General features: G+C 40.8%; 1 pseudogene; it reads left to right on the top strand.

Moving 5' to 3' along the window:
* The first annotated feature begins 590 nt into the window (after window positions 1-590).
* On the top strand, window positions 591-1,829 carry LOC149148610 (protein PLASTID TRANSCRIPTIONALLY ACTIVE 14 pseudogene; annotated as a pseudogene).
* The last annotated feature ends 21,587 nt before the right edge of the window (window positions 1,830-23,416 follow it).

The following is a 23,416-nucleotide window of genomic DNA, read 5'->3' as shown; positions in this document are numbered from 1 at the left end:
CATAAGATAATGAAATTTCTGAGGGACCAGGTGAGGCGCATCCAATGTGCGCAGCGCAGAGAGCCAAAGTTTATAGTGTAATTTCCAACGGGTGCTGCGCACCCACAGAGCGCGGAGCATTGGGTTTGTGCACGGGGCACAAGAGAGAGCCTGAATGCTGGGATGGAACCAAGATACAATGTTGAGATCATTGCAAGGAACTATTAGTACTCAATATATAGAAAGAACGAGAGATCGCCCGCGTCTTATCCTCTACCATGGATACTGTCGACATGCTAACACAATCTATGAACCCACTCATGGCATCCTGGGACCCGTCCACGTCAAATCCACGGTGCATACGCATTCAGTCCGCCTTATGGAGAACCACCCGCGAGCCCAGAAGAGATAATTTTGGGCGTTTACAGTGCTGTGTTTTGTCTTGTCCATGAGTCAAAATCTCCCACAGTGAGCCTTGTTTTCTGAGCAAGTTCAGAAATTTCTGCTCTGATAAAAAAAGGCATGAAAAGCAAAGCTTTTCATCTTTTAAATTTACAATTCAAGCCTCTGACCAGAAGAAAAAGGCCTTAATCTCTTCTCCTACGGATTAATCTTTACCACCTTCTGAGAAGCAATTGGAGCCAGTGGATCCTAATTTTTATAGGATCAGCTATAGTAAATGTTTTCATGCTTATGGAGTAGAATTCAAGGAGGAACCTGATGGCATTGGAGTTTATGCTGCAAGAGACGTGCCACATCTTCGCAGACTTAGGTTGATTATGGAGGTTGCCATGGAATTGATGCTTCTAGTCAGTAAGAACCTTCCTTGGATGTTCTTCCCAAACATTGTGCCATTAGGGCATCCTATATTTGACATTATTAACTCCACAGATCCTGAGGCTGACTGGGACTTGAGGTTCGCTTGTCTCCTTTTGTTGGCTTTTGACATCAAGGATAATTTCTGGCAGCTTTATGGTGACTTTTTACCTAGTGTTGAGGAGGAACTTCTTGAACTACAAGATGAAAATTTGGCTAGCATGATTAGAATGCAGCAACAACGTACAAGGAACTTTTGGAGAGAACACTGGTGTGCAGATGCTCCATTTAAACTGAAGCGCCTTGCTCGTGACCATGAACGTTTTCTTTGGGCAATAAGTATTGCACAATCACGTTTCATTACAATGACTATGACAATTGGGGCCAAAGTCTAGGAGGCCAATATGCTAATTCCATATGCTGACATGATGAATCATTCATTTAACCCAAATTGTTCATATCGATGGTGTAAGAAAGATCAAATGCTAGAAGTGGTCATCAATACTAGACAATCCATAAAGGCGGGAGATGAGATGACATTCAGTTATATGGAGAAGATGCGAAATGATGTAAGCATGGCAAGATATGGATTTTCATCTCCTGTGAATCCGTGGGATGTGGTAGAATTTTCAAGGGAAGAAAAAATACATTTGGATTCTTTCCTTTCAGATTTCAATATTGCAGGGTTGGCAGATGAATTCTATCATAATGATTCATCAACTGATAGACAAGATAGCTCTGTTGATGGTGCCATATTAGCAGTAGAAAGAAACTTACCAAGCTAGTCGGAAGGAGATTTTCCTTTCCTCCCAAGCATAGAAAAGACAACTATTGAAGAGCTTCAGAAGGAATGCTGGATAATATCGGGAACGTTTCCTACCACTGTTGATCAGGATCTCAATATTTTAGAAGCTGACTCCAATGGTAGTAACAAAATTCGTGAAAGCGCAATCAAATATTGGATTCATCGGAAGCAACTAATAAAAAAGATTATTGAATCTCTATCATTGTACATGGAAAGGATATTGTTTTGACCAATCAGAAATTTCAACTTTCAAAATTCCGAGCTAATGTTTGAATTCAAAAGTTGTGCCTAGGATCTATTAATATTCATCTTGATAACAATCAAGGAAACCAATGTGGCTTCATTTCATTATCTTGCGCACCAGGAGAGGCAAAGAAGAAAGGACCCATCGATAATATTATAAGGTATTCTCGAGCTTAGCAAATTTCCAGCTGGGATCGTCCATTGACACGTCTTCCACTTTATTAAAGGCAAAAGAGCTAAATACACAACCATTTTTATGAAGAATTAGTTTTCATCGAACGCCAAAAGGTAAGCAAACAAGATCGCTCAGGAGTTGAACAGTCCTTCTACGGTGAACAACTCAGGTTAGTTTCACGGCAATCGACTCATTCTGAATGTGTGTAACTTCTTCTCTTTGTCCTACATTGCCAACGCCTAAATTTAAAATGTGTAACATCAACCGCAGCAGAGAAATAAGCCACGGGGCCTATTTTGTCTTCAGTTACGATTTCATGAGATTTGCGCCTACATATTTCCGCCTCTTCATTGGTCATCAACCTATTCGAGCAGAAAATGTAACGCTGCTCCTTTACTGATGGTTGGCTTTCCTTTCTGTTAAATAATGATTAAATAATTCCCATTTTTGGATCGATTGGCTTTCTGACAGAAAAGTTGTATTTATTGTATTGAAAATCATTTGTAAGGGTTGGAGTTTCTGGGAATAGAGTGGAGAAAAACTCAACACTTTCATTGTACAGTTTTGGCTTGGAGTTTAATAGAATGATGCAGCTCTGATTCATGAGATCCCTGTGGTGTGAGTTTAGCAATGTGTTTTTCTTTTTATTCTTCATACGTATTCTGTTATGTTTACCATCCATTCATAATCATTTCTGGTTGAATGCTCTTAAGTAGAAGAGGTAGAATTCAGTTTATGCTCTGCCTTATAAAGCATTCATATTTCGTGTATCTTCTTCTGTCTGAAAAGGATTCATGTGTATGCCCTTTTCAGCTTTCCTCAGCAGTCTTTCCACTCCATTTTATTTAAATCTAATTGTTAAACCTCCCGCCTATCTTGCCTCATGAAATTTTCTGTGTCTTTGATCTAATTTCCCAGCTCATGTGGTACTTTGGTCCCACATAGCCCAGAAAATTCAGTCATTCAAAAATCGTCGTTTTCCATATCTATTAACTAGCCTAAAATCAATATTCATTTTAAGTCATCTCAGACCATATAATTTATTCTTCACTGAGCGTGACTCAGAGAGAGCCCTCTCCTGTTCTGGTAGGGCTAGCTACCAGACTGAGCGTGGTTTGTGGCTACCCTGAATTTTTCCTTCCTTCAGCCTAAGGCAGATTTAGGCTCTAACATAACCTACAGACATGAAATATTGAACAAGAATGTAATTTAACTCCTAGATATGAAAAAACAAAATATGTAAGAGAGTAATGATCTAAATCCTAGCAATCTACAAAGGAAAATAACCACATATTTTTGGATACTACTATAGACTCTTCAACCACATTTCCTAAAAGGGAGTTGGTAATCAAGCATGCAACAACAATTTTTTTCTTGCAAGTAAACTTCTACTAATAAAGAAGGAAATGATGCTACTAAAAATCATGCGTAGATATGATACAAAAAGAGATACGCGAGCCTCTAGGTTGGGCCCTAACCCAAGGGGACTCAACACTCTAAAAAAACCTTAAATGTCAGACAACATTAAAATTTTCATTGAAATAAAATGAAGTTCAAGTACATCATGCAAAGGAAAATGAGAATGATAGTCTCAAGCTCTTCACTCTTAGTAGCTCTTCCTTCCTCCAAAAATTTGAATCCTAGTGATCCCTTAGGCTTGTTTAGCTATAAAAAGATGATTGAGGGGAAGCTTCCTTGGAAGGAGGACGACTTCCCTCCAAAATCTAGAAAAAAGTGGATCCAGCTCCTTTAGATCCTCACAATTACTTGAGTTCATTGGATTCTAGTAGACCTTGAGTTGTTGATGACGAATTTTAGGGATCAACTCAAGTTGAAGGAGTAAATGTACAGGACAAACCTCCTACATCTCCTCTAGGTGCCTCCAACATGCCTCTTCATAGTAAATACACTGAAAATGCTCTTTTTCTTGCACATTAACCACATTAGGCTACGAAGTATGACAAACATCCTTTAGTCTTTCGATTAAGCACATTATAGCCAAAACGATGTTAATTTATGTGAGAAAAAAAGGAATTATAGGTTGGAGGATATGAAAATGGGCCTTATAATATACAATTAATGGGGCACATCATTACTCCCTTGTTGAAGGTGTTTGTCACCATATGAGCAACTTACTCACTGATTTGTAGCTCATGCATGGCCTTAGTGGCCTCTCTGACATCCCAATGCACCTGAGATGGTGTGCCATTTTATAGATAAAAAATTGCAGTTTCCTCTATGGCTTCCCACTCCCTTTGTTCATCTACTTGATCTCTTCTCTCATATAAGTAAGGGAGGACTGAGCTTTAGCCCTATCCAATTGATCTTTAATCTTTGAACAATTCTCCTGTAGAGTGGGGTCCTTTATAAGGCATTCCTCAACCTATTAGGGGAGTGGTATTCCCTGATATGTAGACTATGGGGAACAACATGCCATATCCTCTAGAAGGCCCACAAACTCTCAGTCCCAAAAAACCTAAAAATTCCTTAAAATCAAGGATGTATTGCTCTTACTCCTCCAGGTAGCGAGGAGCTAGTTTAGGGTCTAAAAAGATGATGCTATGGTTTCTTATGAAAACTTTGGGACGTATTAGTTCTTCTATGATATATAAAGGCCCACCTACTTCCTTTTCCATAACTTTCTTCACTTCCTTAACCCTTGCTTCATCATCGACAAGACAAGAGGACAGGGTCATCAATTTTACATCTCCCAACCTTGAATTTTGGTCCCAAAAGTTCATGTATGTGAGGATCATGTTGTGAATGTAGAATTCAACCAATTTGGCCTTATCTTCAATTCTTGCTTGTTGGTAGAAGTCAATGGACTTTATATAATCTTAAAATGGGAGAGAGTCATATTGTGACAATGTCTTGATTTGAAATTGCAACCATTGTTCTTTGAGGAATATGACATATGATTTGGATAGCTTCATGTATTGGATGACCTCTATGGACAAGATTTCCATGGTGGAAAGTTGTGCCTCCTTTTCCTGTGCTTGCTCTCTTAACCTTTCATTTTCTAGTTGCATTTTATCCCACTTAATTGACTCTTTGCATCTTAAGTCAACCATTTCCATACCCATTTGATGCATTTTTTCCTCCATGAGGCCTACATCCTCCACTTTCGTTGATTTGGCAATTTGCATCCATCGACGAGTTCGAGTTCTCTCATTTTCTAATTCAAATAGGAGGGGAATTACAAACTTTCAAGGTATAATTCTTCCCTCTTCAACAAAATTGTAATAGTATCCAAGATTAGACCCTTGGAGTCATTTTGGACCTCCTTCTCCGTCCCTTCCTGTTGCAATTTTTCCTTATCCTGTAGAAATTGTTTTCTTTCTTGTAGCAAGGAATTTTCTTCTTGTGAATGCTTGACTTTAACTTCCCTAGTGGTTAGCCTCCTTTTTATGGATGAGGTTTCTCTCCCTTGACTTTGAGGGCAGCGGCTTCCTCAATTTTCCTTTTTCTTCATCCCAATTCTCCTCCTCAATGGCTGACGGATTCCTCAATTCTATTTGGGTCCGTTGAAGGAGGTTGAGGCTTCCCTTATTTGATCCTAGTGCTTTTCCTCATTTTAAAGTATAAGGGGCCGTACTTGGGCTACCTCCTGTTTGGCTTGATGGGTGTGCTAAGGGCTACTATGGTGGTATTCACCTCTTGTTTTTCATCCCCTCTTAAGAGGCTTACATGTTGCTTTTTTTTCTCTTCCTTTGAGGTCTTGCAGGCTCCCCAAGGGTCTCTTCTGTTGTTTATGTTTTCCCTTCCTTTTCCTTTCTCTTTTTTCCAAAATTTTCTTCAATTTAATACTCATTCTCTTCAGATTTTTCTTCTTCCTATTCTTCAACCTCTTATTCCTCCTCTTATTTACCTCATGCCTTAGTAGCACTAGATTTGGTGGTCTCTGCATGTTCTGTCAGAGATTGGGGTTATGTCTCGATGAAGGCCTCCCTATCCATGTCCATAAAATCAATCCATAAAACAAGGCTCCAAAGGTGACTTAAGGCATAATTCATAACAACGAGCCTTATGAGGCCATGATGGGTGATGTACTAGTGTTTCCCTTCTCTCATCCTTTGGCTCATTTCAATCATGGACTGAAGGAGAAAATGTGGGATATTGAGCTTGCTCGGGATGGAAACACTATTTGGAACCTCATCTCATAACGTAGTCTAAATTGATAGGAATAAACAACCCTCAAATTCCTTCATAAATTATGTACTTGAGGATGTTATAGGCCACTTCATCCCAAGGGTAAGGAAGGCTCTCCCTTCTAACTCCATTCTTTCCTTTAGTTGGATTTTCTTCAAGGAGGAAGAAATTTCTATTAGCTGTGATGGCTTTTTTCCTCTCTTCCTTACCCCATATAACTCCTAAAGGAAAGGTGATGACTTTTCTAATGATCTATGCATTCAAATGGATGGAAAGTCCCCTTACAACAATGGTGGCACTGTTTTCCTCTTGAGAGTGAAGGGTCATGGAAAATTCATGGGTTATCTCATCATCATACCCCTTTAATTTTTCAAAGAACATCATCCATTGGTGGCTTAGGAATATATCTATGATAGGTGGGTTTTGATGGATTCTTTTAGTGTCTGTGGGCCTTATTCTATTGAAACCCCCACCCATGTTTCTTCCTAATGCTTCCTCAAGTTTTCTCAGAGATTTTTTTTGTGAATGGTTGTGTTCTAAGCAACCTAGGGTTTCAAGCACTAGTACAAAATGGATAATTAATTACTAAAGGAATGACTAAAATTTGCATATAAATGACCATTTTCTAGTCGGTGACCAGTAGTAGCTAATTTACAGTATCTTATAGCGTGACTGTAATAGTCCAAAGTAGATATAAAGTTAATTTCCTAATTAAAATCATAATCAAAAAAATAAGAACATACCTATATTACCTGTGATCGACGTCTGCCAGATGACAACAAGGTTTTGGGGACGACTCTCCGCCCAACCGTAGGCTCAATTATGCAAGAATTTGCTACAACTAGCCACTCCCAAGCCCTCAATCAATGTACTATTGTTAATGACTCCTAGGTCTTAGAAGACCATTCTCCCAAGAGAATGAAAGATGGAATGCCTCCCATCCTCCTCACCCTCTAATAAATAGAGAAAACATTGGATGGGGAACCACATGCACACGCTCCATGTGTCTACATGCGACTTTTATTTTTAGTTTTCTTTACTTTTCTTTCGATGTTTTAGTTTTCTTATTTTATTTCATTTCTTTTCTTTAGCTTTCTTGTTTTATTTTCTTCTTTTTCCTGCTTTTCTTGTGTTATTTCTATTTATTCTTATTTAGAGAATAACCACTTTTATTTTTATTTTTATTATTACTTTTTATTATTTAAGTTATTTATTATTTATTATTTATATTATTATTTATTATTTATATTATTTATTATTTATTATTTTTATTATTTATTATTTATTATTAAGGGGAGGGATATTACATACTCTCCCACTTTAAGGAACTTCATCCCGAGGTTATGTTTTTATTATTATTTATTATTTATTTTCATTTACTTCCTATTTCCAACACCCTCTACTGAACTAGTATAACCAGCAAACATCCAAAGTCCCCAACACCCTGGGGAATCTCAAGGAATCTCTGTCCTTTTTCCCACTTTCGGCACTAGGCATAAGCCTGACCCGGTATGTATCCTAGTCCAAGGTTGGCCCCATGGCTCGCGCCTGACTCAGACCTCATCTGCCCCAAGGCAGGAATCTAGTTTGGTACTCAATGACCTCGGGCATCTCACAAGGCTATCCCACTCCCTCCACAACTACTAAGGCACACAGCTCCAGGCATCAAAGTCCTTTACATCCCTTCGAGACTTCAACATCCCAATCCAATAACAGTCACCTAGCCTAGAACATCAGGCACTTGGCCTCCTCAAGATGGTCCCATAGCTCTTCAAGAGCTATCCATCAAGAGCTATACACAAGACAAAGGAACCACTGGCATATGTAGTGTTTATTGAGTTTTTTCCCTAGCCCATATGGTGTTACTTATTCTCCCTCATGCATATGGGCTCGCACCAGATCATCACATAAACCAACCCTCATGACCCAATGTGGAGTCTTGTCGATCATTACACCCCAACATGCAGCCAATGCATTAACCATACCATCATAGTATCATAGTGTTATAGCTCCAAATCTCACCCCTATGGTTTGTGACGCTGTACTCATGGCCTAGGCCAACCCCTCCTTCTAGACCTGGTCCTGAAATTTAAAAAATAGTGTTTTATCCCTTATACGTGACATTGCCTTGAGTTAAACGCGTGTATACCCAGGTCTGTGTATACCCAAACCGTGTGTATGTATTAAAACACTTAAAAAAATATAAAATTCCTTATTTTCGGGCAGAGATTGCGGGTTTTACCTGCTGATCACCTGTTAGTGCCCGTGGCCCAACTGTTCCCAACCAACTCCCAACTAAAAAACTACTTCGGGAGAGGTATAAAAAGACCTCAAAGGGAAGGCCAAAGGAGGAGAGAAGAGAGAGAAAGGTTATTATGCTGAGATTTTTCCCTTGACCAGGTCTGAAGTCCCTTGTGCCTTCTGCACTTCCCCCATTTTGTACAGGAAACCTTTGTTTCCTTGTGTGTTGATGTTCATCCACCATTTATGACATCATGGAGAGAGTCATGGAAGGAGCTTGTTAGAGGCTTGAGGCTGGAACGGATCTGGAAGGAAGCTTTGCTTGGAGCCTACTGAAGGTGACTCAGGTGAAAATATTCCTTTTTTATGTACTTTATTTGTCTATAATAAAAGAAACACATGCCTTGGTTCCCGAAATGAATCTTCTTTATGTTGATGATATTCATGTTTAGAATTCATATGTAAATGGTTGTTTGGATTTCATAACTAACTACCTTTCTTTATAACATGAAGATGGTTTCTTTATAAGTTTTGTCCATATACTGTTGTGTTCTTTGAATTGGTTTTTTTGCAGGACAAAAGAGAAGAAGGGAACTCCAAGAAGGGTTTGGACCCTAAAGGCCTTCTCAAACGTAGGACCAAAGGTACGCACCCTTATCATAGAATTTGCTTATAATAGCATAATGGTTGTGTGAATGTATGTTTCTTTGAATAGACAACTTTCAGTCTGCTAGGGTTTCAACCCAAAAAGCCCTAGGGGAGAAATTCCCTCCAACAGAATTAGCGACTCCACTGGGGACAACACTCTTGTTGTTCCTAGTTTGGGTGTTTTTCAAGCCAATCAGGGCTCAGCTGCCTTGTCTGCTTGCTGTTACTGTCCGGTGTGTTCTTAAACTTTAAGCTTTGCCAGTTTCTTCAGTTTGTTTTTTATTTTTCTTGAATCTTTTCATATCCATTGTTTTTCTTAGTTATAGAGGTGTATGTACGCATGTTTCTTTAAGTGAACCCGCGTATACACAAGTTCCATTAGTTACAGTAGCGTATACACGCATTCTGTACATAAGTACAGTCGCGTATATCTTTCAATTTTCAAGATTTGTAAATCTTTGTGTCTCTGAAGGTTTGTCTGGTAGTTTGAGTCAGTCTAAAACAGTCACTTTCCAGTATCAGTCTTTGTTTTTACAGCGAGCATCTTGTTCCGAATTCTCTCTGATTATAAGGAGTATTGTTCTTGTTTTTTGTTGATTGCAAGCGTCACCGTTTTTTGCTAAAGCGCACAGGATTTCTTGCTAGGAATCTTGGCTGCTCTGATACATCAGGGTAGGAAGATTGATCACAATCTTTGTGTTAATCTTGCTTTTGGTGACTTTTTGTTTTCTTGACAAAATTGCTTTTTATGACCATCCACTTCTTTGTTTCATGAAAGTTGTTGTTTGACACTTTCTTGGAATTTGTCTTTTTGATCTTTTTGGTTTTCATTGCCAAAGCTTTCATTGCTGCTTTTGATTGTTAAGAGCGATTTTAAACACATTTATTTTTGTTGAGTTTTCATCCATTGAATGGTGTCGATTCGCAAAAGTGTTTGATTGCCTATTCTTCAATCACAACTTTCAGTGTTGTTGAGAGCATTTTTTGAAAACACTCTTTTTGTTGTTTCTTTTGAAGAAAATCTTTGTGAAAATCTTAGTTTTGCTTTCTTGAACTTGGTTTTCATTTGGTTTCCTTTTAGTGAGTGAAAGTGCTTTATGTTTGTCTTAGAACTTGTTTTTAGTGTTTAGACGAAATGAATTGTAGCATCTCATATTCCATCTAGACATTTTAAGTGGCAAGATAAAGATTGATAAGCAAGCAACTTTCATTTTTTGTTTTTAGAGTAGTTTTAAAATCTTGCATCCACATATATTTGTTGCATTAGGATAGATTTGAATATCTTTATAGGCATACATAGCTTTGTTAGCTTTTGTGAGTATGAAGCGTGAATTAACGAAAAGAAAAGAAATTTTGTTTTATTAGAAGTTCCTCTGAACCCTATAGAAATTTCTCTTCATCGAAAAACGAAAAAGTGCATGTGCATGTAGTTAAGTTTTTATTAATTTCTTTTGCATCAAAAAACACCACTAGTTTCACTTCTGTTACCTTGTGACATAAAGAACAGCCTAATTTAAAATCAAGCGCTAACTAAAATTCACTAGAACTTTTTTGTTTTAGTCAATTACACCAACAAGTTTAGGATTTTAGGGCCTTGGATTAGGCGAGTGGAGAGTTAACTCTCCAAGGCCATATAAACGTCAAACGTAGGAGTCTGAATAACGAGAGAAAATCCAATAGCATTAGGAAGACCAGGAAAGCTCCGGATCTGGGAGTTAAGCACGAGGGTTTGCGAAGACAGGGAAGAGAGATACCCCTTCTCCTACTTGTTCGAACTTACCTCACGACTGTTCCGCCTGGCTTCTGCGACGAGTTGGTATCCATAGTTGCTACTCCTAGGGATCTACACAGGTGGCTGCGGAGGGGAATCTCGTGGCACTTGAGGTTGACGTTGCATCACTCTTGACAGTACTACTGGAGGGCACCCTTGCGAAGCTTGGGGGCTTGCACCGGTGCAGGCTATTGTTAGGAGGTCAGCGTAACTTCCTCTGATACCTTCGCTAATAGGACTGGGCCCTCATCATCCCAGACTATCTTCGAAAGGCCCCTTAATTCACTTTCTCGTATTTTGGTGTCCGGTCCTAATCACCCGGAGCGGAAATACTTGGAAGTTGTTTGACTGGCTGTATCTTTAGTGACTTTATAGTGTGTGTTATGTGCTCTTACTTGGCCTAGCTTTCAATTTTTTGAGTCTTTAGTTAGATCATAACAAACAATTCAAAGTAGCTGACCGATCTCCTAAACGGTCTCGAAGTCTTCATGGCCTTTCACCACCAAGTTTAGAACCTTACCCTAGAAGGCGCAGAGGTAATACTACTGGTGGGTTTCGTCCCACAGTTGTTGACGCATCAGGGATTGATCCTCCTCTCGAGGAATTAGTGGCCAAGCAAGGCCTGGCACTTCTGAACAAGAGAGGGACACTCCAGTCCTCTCTTGAGTTCTCTTTCAAGCGAAGAATAACATAGAGGTAGAAGAACTCTCAAAGTCGTTAGTGGCTCCGAATTCTCCACTGCCATCTAGTCATCCGGACGTATTGCAATACGTTGGGACTTCGACGCATAGACTGTCAAGTCCAGGTTACGCTACGCGCTTACCATCGATGACCACTACTGGAAGCATGGCTTCTACAAGTGCTACGACTATGGAAACTCCAACATCGGTGCAAGGAGGAGGAATGATTTCCATCTCCTCTGCTTCCTTGTTTGGATCTTTTGCTAGCACATCTTTAGTTGGGTCTACCTCCATTCTATCCACAAGTGGAAATGCCCAAACCAATGCTTTTGGTACTGGATTCTTCCCATTTGGAACCCACTCACAGGGTATTCCATCGATTTCGTTTAGTGCCGCTACGTCCATGATGGGCGGATCAACTTCATTCCAGGGTTTTCCTTCCGGAAGTGGTCATATACCACATTCCAACCTGACGATAGGATCCATGCCTTTTTCTTCTGTAGGACAAAGAAACAATCCTTTCCAAGGTTGGAATAACCCTGGGGTTAATAGCGTGGGAACTGGGAATCCTTTTTTCGGCCAACAAGGGAATAGGCTGTACTCCACAGTTAGTTCGTTTCAAAGTATTCCTCCCCTAGCCTCGGCTTGGAATCCTTATCAGGGGTTATGAACTCCTTGCAATCCTTTAGGCGGAAACTTTGCTGGTTATGGAGGCTATACGGCCGGAGTTGGTCAAACTCCAAATTTTGCTGGATCACAAGGCTTGCCTTTTGGTTCAGCCAGTTCTATTGGTTACTTCAGGCAGCCTGGTGCCTCCCAAATTCTAGGACAATCTTTTCAGAACTTTGGGAGTTCTGCCCAGTCTGGGTGGAATCCCCAAGGTCCTCCTAGGCTTCTGTTTCTGGCAACGTTGAACTTGACAGATATCACTAAGTTAACAAATGACCCAGTCAAGTACAATCTGGCCTGGCCTCCGATCCCAACCAAACTCCCTTCGTACATTCCAAAATTCGAAGGGAAGAGTGGTGAAGACCCAGGTGACCATGTAACCACATTCCATTTGTGGTGCTCATCTAACTCCCTTATCGACGACTCGATTAGGTTGAGACTATTTCAGCGCACCTTGACTGGTAATGTGGCCAAATGGTATATAGAGTTGCCAGGGGGCAACTTTACATCTTTCGCTGACTTAGCCAATATTTTCTTAAATCATTTCCAGTTGCCTGTCCGCTATGATGCCGGAACTGAACCTCTGGCCACTTTTCATCAGGATAAGGCAACTCACATTTCTGACCATATTCAGGAATGGAGACGGAGAAAGAGTCTCATTAAAGTTGAAATCCCTCCGGAGTACCGTCTCGAGTGGTTTTTGAAATCTTTACAACCCGAGATCTCCAAGGATTTCTCCATGTCTGGGGTCTATTCTGAGGAGCAAGCCATTTTTAGGGCCCAACAATTAGAATTGATCTATTCTCAGTCTGGGATCCTACAAAAATACTTGCCAGATGCTCCTGGGTCTAAGGTTGACGTAGCTAAGTCGAAGCCAGGTCCGCATGCAGATGGTATCGTCGGGTCAGTAGACACAACTACCGTGAACTTGTTGAATCAATTGCAGCAGTTGTCCTTACAAACTGCTTCTAACAACCAAGTCACATTGTATAATCCCCCGACTTCCCAACCTTCTTCAATTAATGCCGTCCAATCTGATAACCCCAAAGGAAATCAAAATTCCAATGGGAAAAAGAAAGGGAAAGGTAAGAAAAAGAACTAGGATGGGAAGCCTGATGCAAATAAATCCGGCAACAATGCTGGTGGTGGTAGAAATGAGCCGAGAAAGAAAGTCAAGTTTCCATGCAAGTTGTGCAGTGGAGACCACTTAACTCATCTTTGCCCTAATATTGAGGACGCTCAGTGCTTGTTAGGACAACAAGGGACTTCTAGTTCTCAAGTTGTGTTAACTAACCCATTTCCCCAAGGGCAGCAACTTCTTGCTGGTGCGAGTTCAAACCCTAGAACCTCTGCAGGGAGCAACCGGGAAGGGGAAAAATCATCGAATGTTTTCATGATGGGTTCTAACATCCATGTGGCTACTCGGTCACGTGATTATGGTGAAGCCGAAACTTCCAAGGACGACTATTCCCGGAAGTACTCACCTTCATATTGAGCGACACCCTGTCGAGACTATACCACGGATACCGAAAGGTTTCGCTAAATGCACAACGATTAATCCTAATGCTAGGGCCGCCCAGAATTACTCCATTGTGGAGGATCTGGCTCAGAGTCCGTGCGCCATGTTTGCTTTAGAGATTCTCCAGTCATGTCCGGCTCAGAGAAGTGCTTTACTTTCCGCTATTTGAGCAGTCGATCTAAGTAATTCTTTAGTGCTCACTTTTGACATGTTAAATGCCAAAAAGTGACTCCCTCATCATATGGCTTTCTAAATAAAGTATACATACCGGAAAATCAATATTTTTCGCACCATTATAGATGAAGGAGCTTCCACATGCATCATGTCGATATCATGTTGGAAGGCCATTGGATCGCCTTTGGTTGTTCCTTCACCAACCGTCTTGACTACATTTGATGGTCATTCTCATAAGCCGCATGGGATTATCCTGGCCTTTCCTGTATGTGTTGGAGGGAAGGTCATCAATATCGAAGTAGAGGTCATAGATGCTAACCTAGGCTATAATCTCCTATTAGGAAGGAACTGGGTATACGAAATGGATGCCATTGTTTCGACTCTGTTTCGTGTCATTTGCTTTCCTCATGAGGGGAAAATCGTTAAGGTTGATCAATTGGACTATTGTCCAATCGATCCTCAAGCAAGCTCTGACTCTATTGTTCCTTTAGTGGATAACCCTCGCCCGCCTACTGAGAATTTAGGAGTGGGAATGTATTCCTCATTGATGGGTACCTTTGATCTTCCATCTCCTTTCGCTAAAATCAATGCCATTTCATCATCTAAGGAGTCTCCTCGAGAAGAGTTCTTTTGAACTCATTATTTTTCAGACCCTTGGACCTTGCCTTCACCTACGACCACATTAGTTGAAGGACAAGTAAATGGAATGGCATTCCCTATATCTACAGCTGAGCTTAGATATCAGTATATCGTAGACTCTGCAGATAACCACTCTGCTCCTTTTTCCGAAGAGGAGTTAGATGGTGATGTGGCCCCAGCTTGGAGCCTTGATTCTACCTCTGCCTTGGACTGCTTAGATACATTTTTACCTTCTAAAGAAGCAATCCTCGAAGCAATGATGGGTATAGATTGACCTTGCGAAGACTTACACCATCGTTCATACTTTCTTCCTCCATTGCAGGAAGTAGAATCTAGATTCTCCGAGCTCTTTACTAGTGATGTTTATACGGTGTCAAACCCTTTGGCTCCAGCACACATTCGTGCCGAAGGAAATATGTTGGTGCTTTCAAAAACGATACCTATAAACATCTCTAGGGACCCTAACGTCGTCAAGAATCTCTTCATCAGAATTGAGTGTTCCCCTGAAGAAATTCAAATTTATACCGACCTGTTCAAGGAATTTCGAGATGTATTTGCTTGGTCTTATGAGGAAATGCCTGGCATTGATCCTTCTATAGTTCAACATGAGATCAAGACGTATGAAAATGCAAAACCAGTTCGTCAAAGGCTTCGGCCAGTTAACCCAAGGAAAGCAGCAACTATCAAAGCTGAGGTTGAGAAGCTGCTAAGGGCGGGTTTTATATACCCTGTTCCTCTTAGATTGGGTTTCTAATCCAGTCCCTATGGATAAAAAGCAAGGAACAATCCGAGTATGCATCTATTTTAGGGACCTAAACAAGACTTGTCCGAAAGATAATTACCCCACGCCATTCATTGATCAAATTATCGATGAGTGTGCGGGTAATGAAATTTTTTCCTTCATGGATGGTTTTTCGGGTTATAATCAAATTTCTATCCGTCCTGAAGATCAACATAAGACAGCCTTTATATGTCCCTGGGGTACCTTTGCATATAGAAAGATGCCTTTTGGTCTTAAAAATGCTGGAGCCACTTTTCAGCAGGCTATGTCATATGCTTTCCACGACATCAAACATGTCATCGAGGCATACTTGGATGATCTCGCTGCTCGTTCTCAGAAGAGAACCGATCACCCTAGTCATCTTCGATTGGTTTTCGAGCGATTTCGTTTTTATAAAATCCGGTTGAATCCAAACAAGTGCATTTTCATTGTTACGTCCGGTCGGTTGTTAGGGTTCATCGTGTCCAATGAAGGGATTCGGGTAGATCCCTTCAAGGTTGAGGCAATAGTTTAGTTGCCTCCCCCGTCCTCGGTTTGAAAACTTCAAAGTCTTCAAGGGAAGGCTAATTTCTTAAGGCGATTTATAGCAAACTATACCGAGATCACTAAAGGGTTCATGCATTTGCTATGAAAAGGAGTTCCATTTGTATGGGACGACTTTGCGCAGTGATCGTTTGATGCTTTGAAAAAGGCATTAGTCTCTGCCCCGCTTTTGAGTCCACCGGATTATGGTAGAGACTTCCTTTTATATCTCGCTGCAACATAATCAACCATTGGTATGGTTCTCATTCAGGAGGACGATGCTCTCATGGAGCATGTGATTTATTATTTTAGCTGAGGCTTAATAGGTCCTGAACTTTGCTATTCTCCAGTTGAGAAGTTGGCCTTGGTAGCTGTCCATGCTGTCTAGCGGCTCCATCATTATATCTTGCTACGCAAAAATTTTGTCTTAGTGGTAGTCAATCCATTTCAATTTGTTCTCAGTAGGCGAGTGATTGGGGGCAAATATAATCGATGGATAGTCATTTTACAAGAATTCGACCTCGAGTTCTTGTCTTCAAAATCTAATAAATCCATGGTTTTCGCGGAGCTAATTTCTGAGCTACCTTGTGGAGAGGATATTGTTTATGAGGAAAGTTTTCCCGACGAACATTTATTCCTCATCTCTTTGCTCGACCCTTGGTATGGAGATATCATTGTCTATCTCCAGACTTCGAAGTTTCCCTCTACTTTCTCCAAGGATGAACGTTGAAAATTACGTCACCTGGCTAAAAACTATGTTATCATTGGTGACACATTATACCATCGAGGGGTTGATTCAATCCTTCGGCGTTGTTTAACCTTAGAGGAGGCAGAGTCAGTGCTAAATGACTGCCACAGTGGAGCTTGTGGTGGTCATCTATCAGGGCTTGCTACAGCCCAACACATCTTACGTGCCGACTATTTCTGGCCTTCACTCTTTAAAGACTGTGTGGAAGCGGTCAAACGCTGTCACCCGTGTCAAATTTTTACTCGGAAGATGCGTGCGCATCCAGCTCCTCTTTTTCTCGTTGTCACTGTCAGTCCCTTTACTAAGTGGGGTATTGATTTTACGACTTGTAATTCGCCTTCAGCGGCGAATCACAGGTACATTATCGTGGCTATAGACTACTTTACGAAGTGGGCTGAGGCCATGCCTACTTATAAGAATGATAGTGACACGGCAGCATTGTTTCTTTTCAATCAGGTTATCTCAAGATTCGGTATCTCGAGAGAGATTGTCACTGACCATGGCAGTCATTTCCAGAATCAGCTGATGTCTGAATTGGCTCTTAAATTAGGTTTTCGCCAGGAGAACTCGTCCCCTTATTATCCTCAGGCCAATCGACAGGTCAAGGCAGTCAATAAAACTCTTAAGACGATACTCCAACAGACAATCGATAAAAATCGGTCCAATTGGCACATTATGTTGTATTCGGCTCTTTGGGCATACTAAACCTCCATCAAAACGGCTACTGGTTTTACACCTTTTCAGTTGGTTTATGGGATCGAATCTATCTTTCCGGTTGAATGTAAAATTCCATCTCTTAAGTTAGCTATTGAGCTCCTCCCTGAGACTTCGAGTCTCGAAGAGCGCCTAGTTCACTTGGAACATCTCGATGAGCAGCGTCGAGATGCCGCCACGATGAATGAGGCTCATAAGAAAAGGGTTAAAACTCAGTATGATAAGTCTATCCATCCTCGAGTCTTTTCTGAAGGTGACCTTGTCTTGGTCTATGACCAAGATAAAGACACCTTGGGGGCAGGAAAATTTAAGCCTATGTGGTACGGTCCTTTCATTATTAAATGAGTTTTAGAAAAAGGATCGTATGAGTTAATTGATTTCGAGGGTAACAAGTTGTCGGAGCCCCAAAACGGGCTCTACCTAAAGAAGTACTTTGCTTAGTTTTGGCCAAGCAATGGCTTCTTTGTACTTTATGTATATTTGTACATATATCGTCGAGAGTTTTATGATATAAGCACTTTTTGGTCTGCTGTGGCAGGTGTTGAGGGGATGACTTGGTCTATTTTGGGTTTGCCGATGGTGCTAGTGGGCACACTCGGAATCTTGCTTCCGCCGCTTGGGTACTTTATTATCCAACTGGTCAATTGATGGCATCAAGAGGCGTATGTATCAGTCCTGCTTCAAACAATATGCCTGAATATACTGTCGTTATTAATTTATTATCTGAGGCAATCTCTCATCGGATCGACTCGTTGGTAGTGTATCTTGATTCTCAATTGATAGTGTCTCAGTTAAATAACATTTATCGTGTAAGAGATCCATCTTTATATCGCCAGTATTTAAGGGTGAGGTTGTTGCAAATATCATTTACTTATATTAATTATTTGCACATTCCAAGATCTCATAATTTGTTAGCTGATTCTATCGCTAATCAGGCATTAGACTAGCACGTCAATCATTCATCATAATAAAATTAAGCATCAAAAAGTCAAGCTGTATATATATATATATATATATATATATATATATATATATATATATATCTATATATATATCGTAAAGCGTCTCGAGTGTACATATGTGTGTCCAAAAATATACAAAATTGGGACTCAAATTCCCATAACCATGTCCAGCATATCTAATGCCTCGGCTGAAGATGAGCGTCTAAGTATGCAACTATCCCAGTGGCCACACGCCAAAAAGTGCGAACCCAGTCACGTGGCATGCCAACCACATGACGCTGCATATCCTTAGGAAGGTCCTCTATGATGGCCATCGGTACTCGGCAGCTCAGTCTCGCCAAGTGTCACTGGACGTTGTTTAGAGTCCGTTCTGTATTAGCAGCCGCCTCTTCGGATCCTCGACCGCGCCGTCCATGCTGCGGGAACCCATCTGTTCGTACTGGCCCAACCTCTGGAACATGATCATCATATCAGTCATTTGAATCTCACCAAAAATTATTTTTTCAGAATTCATCATTATATTTGAAATATCCAAAAAAATCATAAAATCATAAAATCTTACCAATCTCGCCCCATGCTGCATTCGGTGGTAACGCTAGATCAGGATCTCCTCGGAAATCCAGCCCAGCATAGGGGTAGTCATCCACGGTGATGATCTGATGATCCCACCAGGTGAAGAAGTCATCGTCGAAGGCAGTCCTTGGGACCTCCCCACCCCCCAGAAGTTTCATCAGATTAGCCCACCGGCCCATGCGTGGATCGCGTGGGGTGCAGATGGAAATTGCTACCGTGGGGCGGAGTGCGGGAACCTTCTCGAAAAAGAAAGTACACAAGATAGTCCCATATCCAAAGTTTTTAGTCTCACCCCTCTTGATAGAAGTGAGCTGGCTCTTCATGTTGGCCAGAAGAGGAGTACACCAGTCGAACACAGTAGTGAGACAGTCAACTGCCACACTCATGTTTAGCCATGACGCCTGATGCAGAGAGGATGATCAGTTCACTCGAGCCATGGTGAACATGATAATCCTAGGTGATAAACTCGCTACATGTGAAATGGAAATCTGGCTCCCAACCTTCCTGGGATGTCCCGAGCAGTAGATCTATACATAGTCCTCTATTGTGAGGCTACTATGTGTCCTGCCCTAGGAATGTACTACCTCTCCCCTTCAGGAAAGGCCCGTGATAAAATAGATATCCTTCACTTCTACCCTGAGCGGCATCTGATCGATCATAAAGGCTTCCTCCTCGACGTCCCAATAATCGATGAGCATCTCAAGCAGACGCGTGTTCGCTTTCATATTTGGCAATTTGAAAAATTTAAGCAAACCACATCCCCGTAGGGCATCTAATGCTTCAGGACTGTTCATAACTTCATTGTCAACTGTTGCGTGCTCTCTTTCACGCCACGTGATAGGAATCCTGAGAAAAATTGATTTAAAACCGTTAGTTTTTGTTTAAAAATGGTTCGCGGCGTATACACGGGTCCCTGTGCACAAAGTCGCGTATAAGGCCCGCGTGTACGCAGGTTCAATATTCCCAACCCACGTATACACCGCAAGGAAATTTTTGACAAAAGTTCAATGGTGAAACATCAATCAAAAATCTTAAAACCAGTCACAATCAATTGCAAGCTAAGTATAAGAGTTACCTGGAGGTTTTTGACGAATTTGAACGGTTGAATCTGGCTGTGGGAAGTTTGCTCCTTTTGATCCAAATACTTTGCTCTCAAACTCAAATGGTAAAAATGGTGAGTCCAAAATTCTTTTTATAAGTTTTGAAAATGCAAAATTTTTTCAAAATTTTATTTTGTTTGGCCTCATGTGACTTTTAACTTGGGAGCTTGGAATATCGAGAATGGGTTGTTTTTCAGGAAATTTTGGACGTTTTTCAGTTTCGAGACGGTTCCATGACTGCTGACCCGTCATGGCAGGTATCGTTTTCTCACTGGCATATAGGTTAGGGACACCATTTTTCCGTTGCATTATGCATAATAGCCTCCATTTGCCGATACATCTACCATAGGGTCGATCCCATCATGTTATGGTTCGTAAGCCATCCTCACTCGTCGATTCTTTAAATCATGACATGATGGTAGAGCCATCCTTTACATGGGCATCGTAGTTAGCACCTCACTGACATTTGTTGCCCATGCTGCTCCGTTGAGTAGGCTCGGGAGTCCTCTGTAGTCCCACCGTGACTTATGCGTTGAAGACTCATTCCTCTTAGCTTCTCCACTTTGTTCTCGCCTTATACCCTAGAGGCTCCTTTGTGTTGAGTTGTACTACTGCATTGCATGTTGACCACCTGCACCTTTTGGCCTAGACCCGGCTTCACTTGGACTCGTGTTTAAGCCAACTTTTGACCATGACAACTACAAAATCAACCTTGCATACCTTTGACTTCTGCAGCTTGACACACCTTGACCTGTGGAAGGAACATACCTTTGAGTGTCACTGACTAGTTTTCACCTCCCTGCATTGAGCATAGGAACTTTCCTTTCCCAGGAACTAGATCATCTGTTTCACCGACACTCGTTCTTTCCACTGTACCATAGCATTCTTTTATTCTTTTTCCAGCTTAACAGAAGAAGACAAAAAAATTAAATATTCCAAAAAGAACAGGAACGGGACAATATTTCCATTTATTGTTGGCAGCTAGAGTCAGTCGTGTCGTCCTTTAACAAAGCACTCAAAACAAAGTCTCCTCCGTATGGGTGGGATTTAGTTTGACTTAGGTACGCCATAACCTTGTTATTGAGTTAGTTCTCCCCCGATTGGTTATCTCTTCCAATCATGTGGAGGGTTCGTTCGTGCCTCCTGCATGACAAACTTATACAGATTCGTCATATGCTACCACATAATCACATTGAGTCGTGCTTTTGTTCAAGGGAACTTAGCCTGAGTCCTCCTCTCTACAGTGTCTCTTGACTCATTTTTCAGTTGGCCATCCCTTGTTGTCACTGTCATGTCTATCATCACAACAGCTATATTGGTCCTATACTCGTGCCAGTTTGAGAAGGTCCCCATTGACTTCTTGCTGGCGGGTCTTGTCCTTATCGACGACGACACCTTGCTCTGAGGACAGGCCTAGAGCTACACCCTGGCCCTATTTTCATTATTGATAGGTCACCTTGTGCTCAGCATCAATCAGTATTATGGGTCTTTGACTAAGTGGTTTCCCTTGTGTTCGACATCAGCTTACATTATCACACATTGGGATTCGTGCAGTACCTTGGTTTCCATTTTAACTTATTGGTGGATACCTCGCCTCTATGTCAGCTTTCATTATTGGTTGGTTCAGAGGGTTTTTGTCGCGCGCTAGCCACATCTTGTGTACGCCGGAAATGTACTTCGGTTCGGTTACTACATCTTTTTCGTCCGATTCGTTCCATATTATTGGCCTACGGTGTTATCACAAAATCACTACTGAGGGCTGCAACCAAGCGAGATTTCATGTAACTATTTCAACCTATCTTTAGACCAAAGATTAGCCTCTTTGATCAGAGAGGGCTCTCTCACAAACTCTTGATAAAATCCTTCAAACAATGGATGGCTAACTCCTTATTTAATCATGAAAGCAAAGCTGGTTGGAAACACATCAAACTGGTTCTCATTGGGCTATGGAGTCTATTATATTAAGTAAACAAGGAAAACATGGTCATCTCATGGAAATCAAGGCTCTTTGCATTACATGTCAAACATACTCCACCAAAACATAGCTTGCTGAATACACAGGAAGTCAGAGCATATGATTATGAATTCTGAGTGATTGCATTACAACAAGACTATAAAATAACATAAAGTATAAAACACCATCATTATATTTGAACATGACAATCCATCGAGAATCTTGAGAAGAGAATAACACTGTTTTACTATTACTGTCAAAAAGGTCTTACAATGGCCCAAAACAACTCTGTTTTTCTATAAAATATCCAACCTTTTTTACATAAGAGTTATTTCTATATATAGCCAATCAAAAACACTACTACCTGAGACTCCTCAACAAGCATGAAGGGAGCTCGGAATTCTGTCATTAATGACCTTAACTATATCATAAACAAACTAATTAATTACAAGAGATATGGTGCTACGAAAACATAGGACCCCATTACATTGACACTTCAAGTCTATCTCCTCGTATACTTTGCTGCGTTCTTGAAGCTTGCCACCTGTAGCACTACAATAATAACCAAACCAAACTGAAAACACATTCAATGGATGAGCAGCTTCGGATGCCTGATGTATAGATGATTCATCAACCAATAAGAATCTGAACCCTATATTCACGGTTTCTGCCTCCCATTAGTGTTCATGCATTAATGATCATGTTTCAAGTCATTTAATCCCCTGATAGTCCCGTATGACTGAAGAAAACCAATGATCTGGCCATTCCATAACTGAACAGGTGTACCCCTTAACACCTCGGCAGCTCTATCATAACCCTAAAAATTCGGACATAAAGTGAAAACTTTCAACAAAAGACAAAATTTCACCTTTTCTTCGAATACTTACACCTGGCATCCTTTTAAAACATCTGACTGACTTTCTATAGTCTCCATGCTGGCATTAAGTCATCCCTTTAAATATTTGCTGACCTCAGCATTCAAACTCAAGTTTTCAATATAAACAGTCATCTACAGTAGTTTCGTAGCGCGCTACGAAACTGCTGTAGGTCATCAAAATTAAACACATGAACCTTACAGCAACAATAACTCAAGTCTGTGATTTCTTCAGTCATTCTATACAGGTGCAAGGACATCAAAAGGTCTCAAAAAGCTTTAAAAAGATGATAACCAAAATATATCAAAATTTGGGAAGCACATTCCTCCTTGGATCATTTAGCTAGTTTGTCTAGCTTCCCTTTCAGGCTGATGACTTCTTCTTTTAACATCTTGTTCTCTGCTCTTAAACTTGCATTCATTTGTTTCATAATCTTTGCCTGCTTCAGAGCTGGCACTGTCCATACATATGCATCAGATACCGAGCTAGCCTGACTGATCAAACTTGTTTTACCCTTCATTACAGCTTTCTTGTAACTTGTATATCTTACTGCCTTTTCTTTAAAAACATTTTGAACCTGAGGTATTTCTTCCTTTGATGCTCCAGCTTGTTTCTTAGTGGCAGTCACATTTCCACTTTGACTGATAACAACCTTATTATCCTTGTTCTTGCTTTTAGC

Source organism: Pinus tabuliformis, chromosome 9 (genome assembly GCF_031772625.1).
Source record: "Pinus tabuliformis cultivar Carrire ecotype Pingquan chromosome 9, CPIR1, whole genome shotgun sequence".
Lineage (NCBI taxonomy): Eukaryota > Viridiplantae > Streptophyta > Pinopsida > Pinales > Pinaceae > Pinus > Pinus tabuliformis.
The sequence above is the reverse complement of the archived record's forward strand: the minus strand, read 5'-3'. Positions and strand labels throughout refer to the sequence as shown.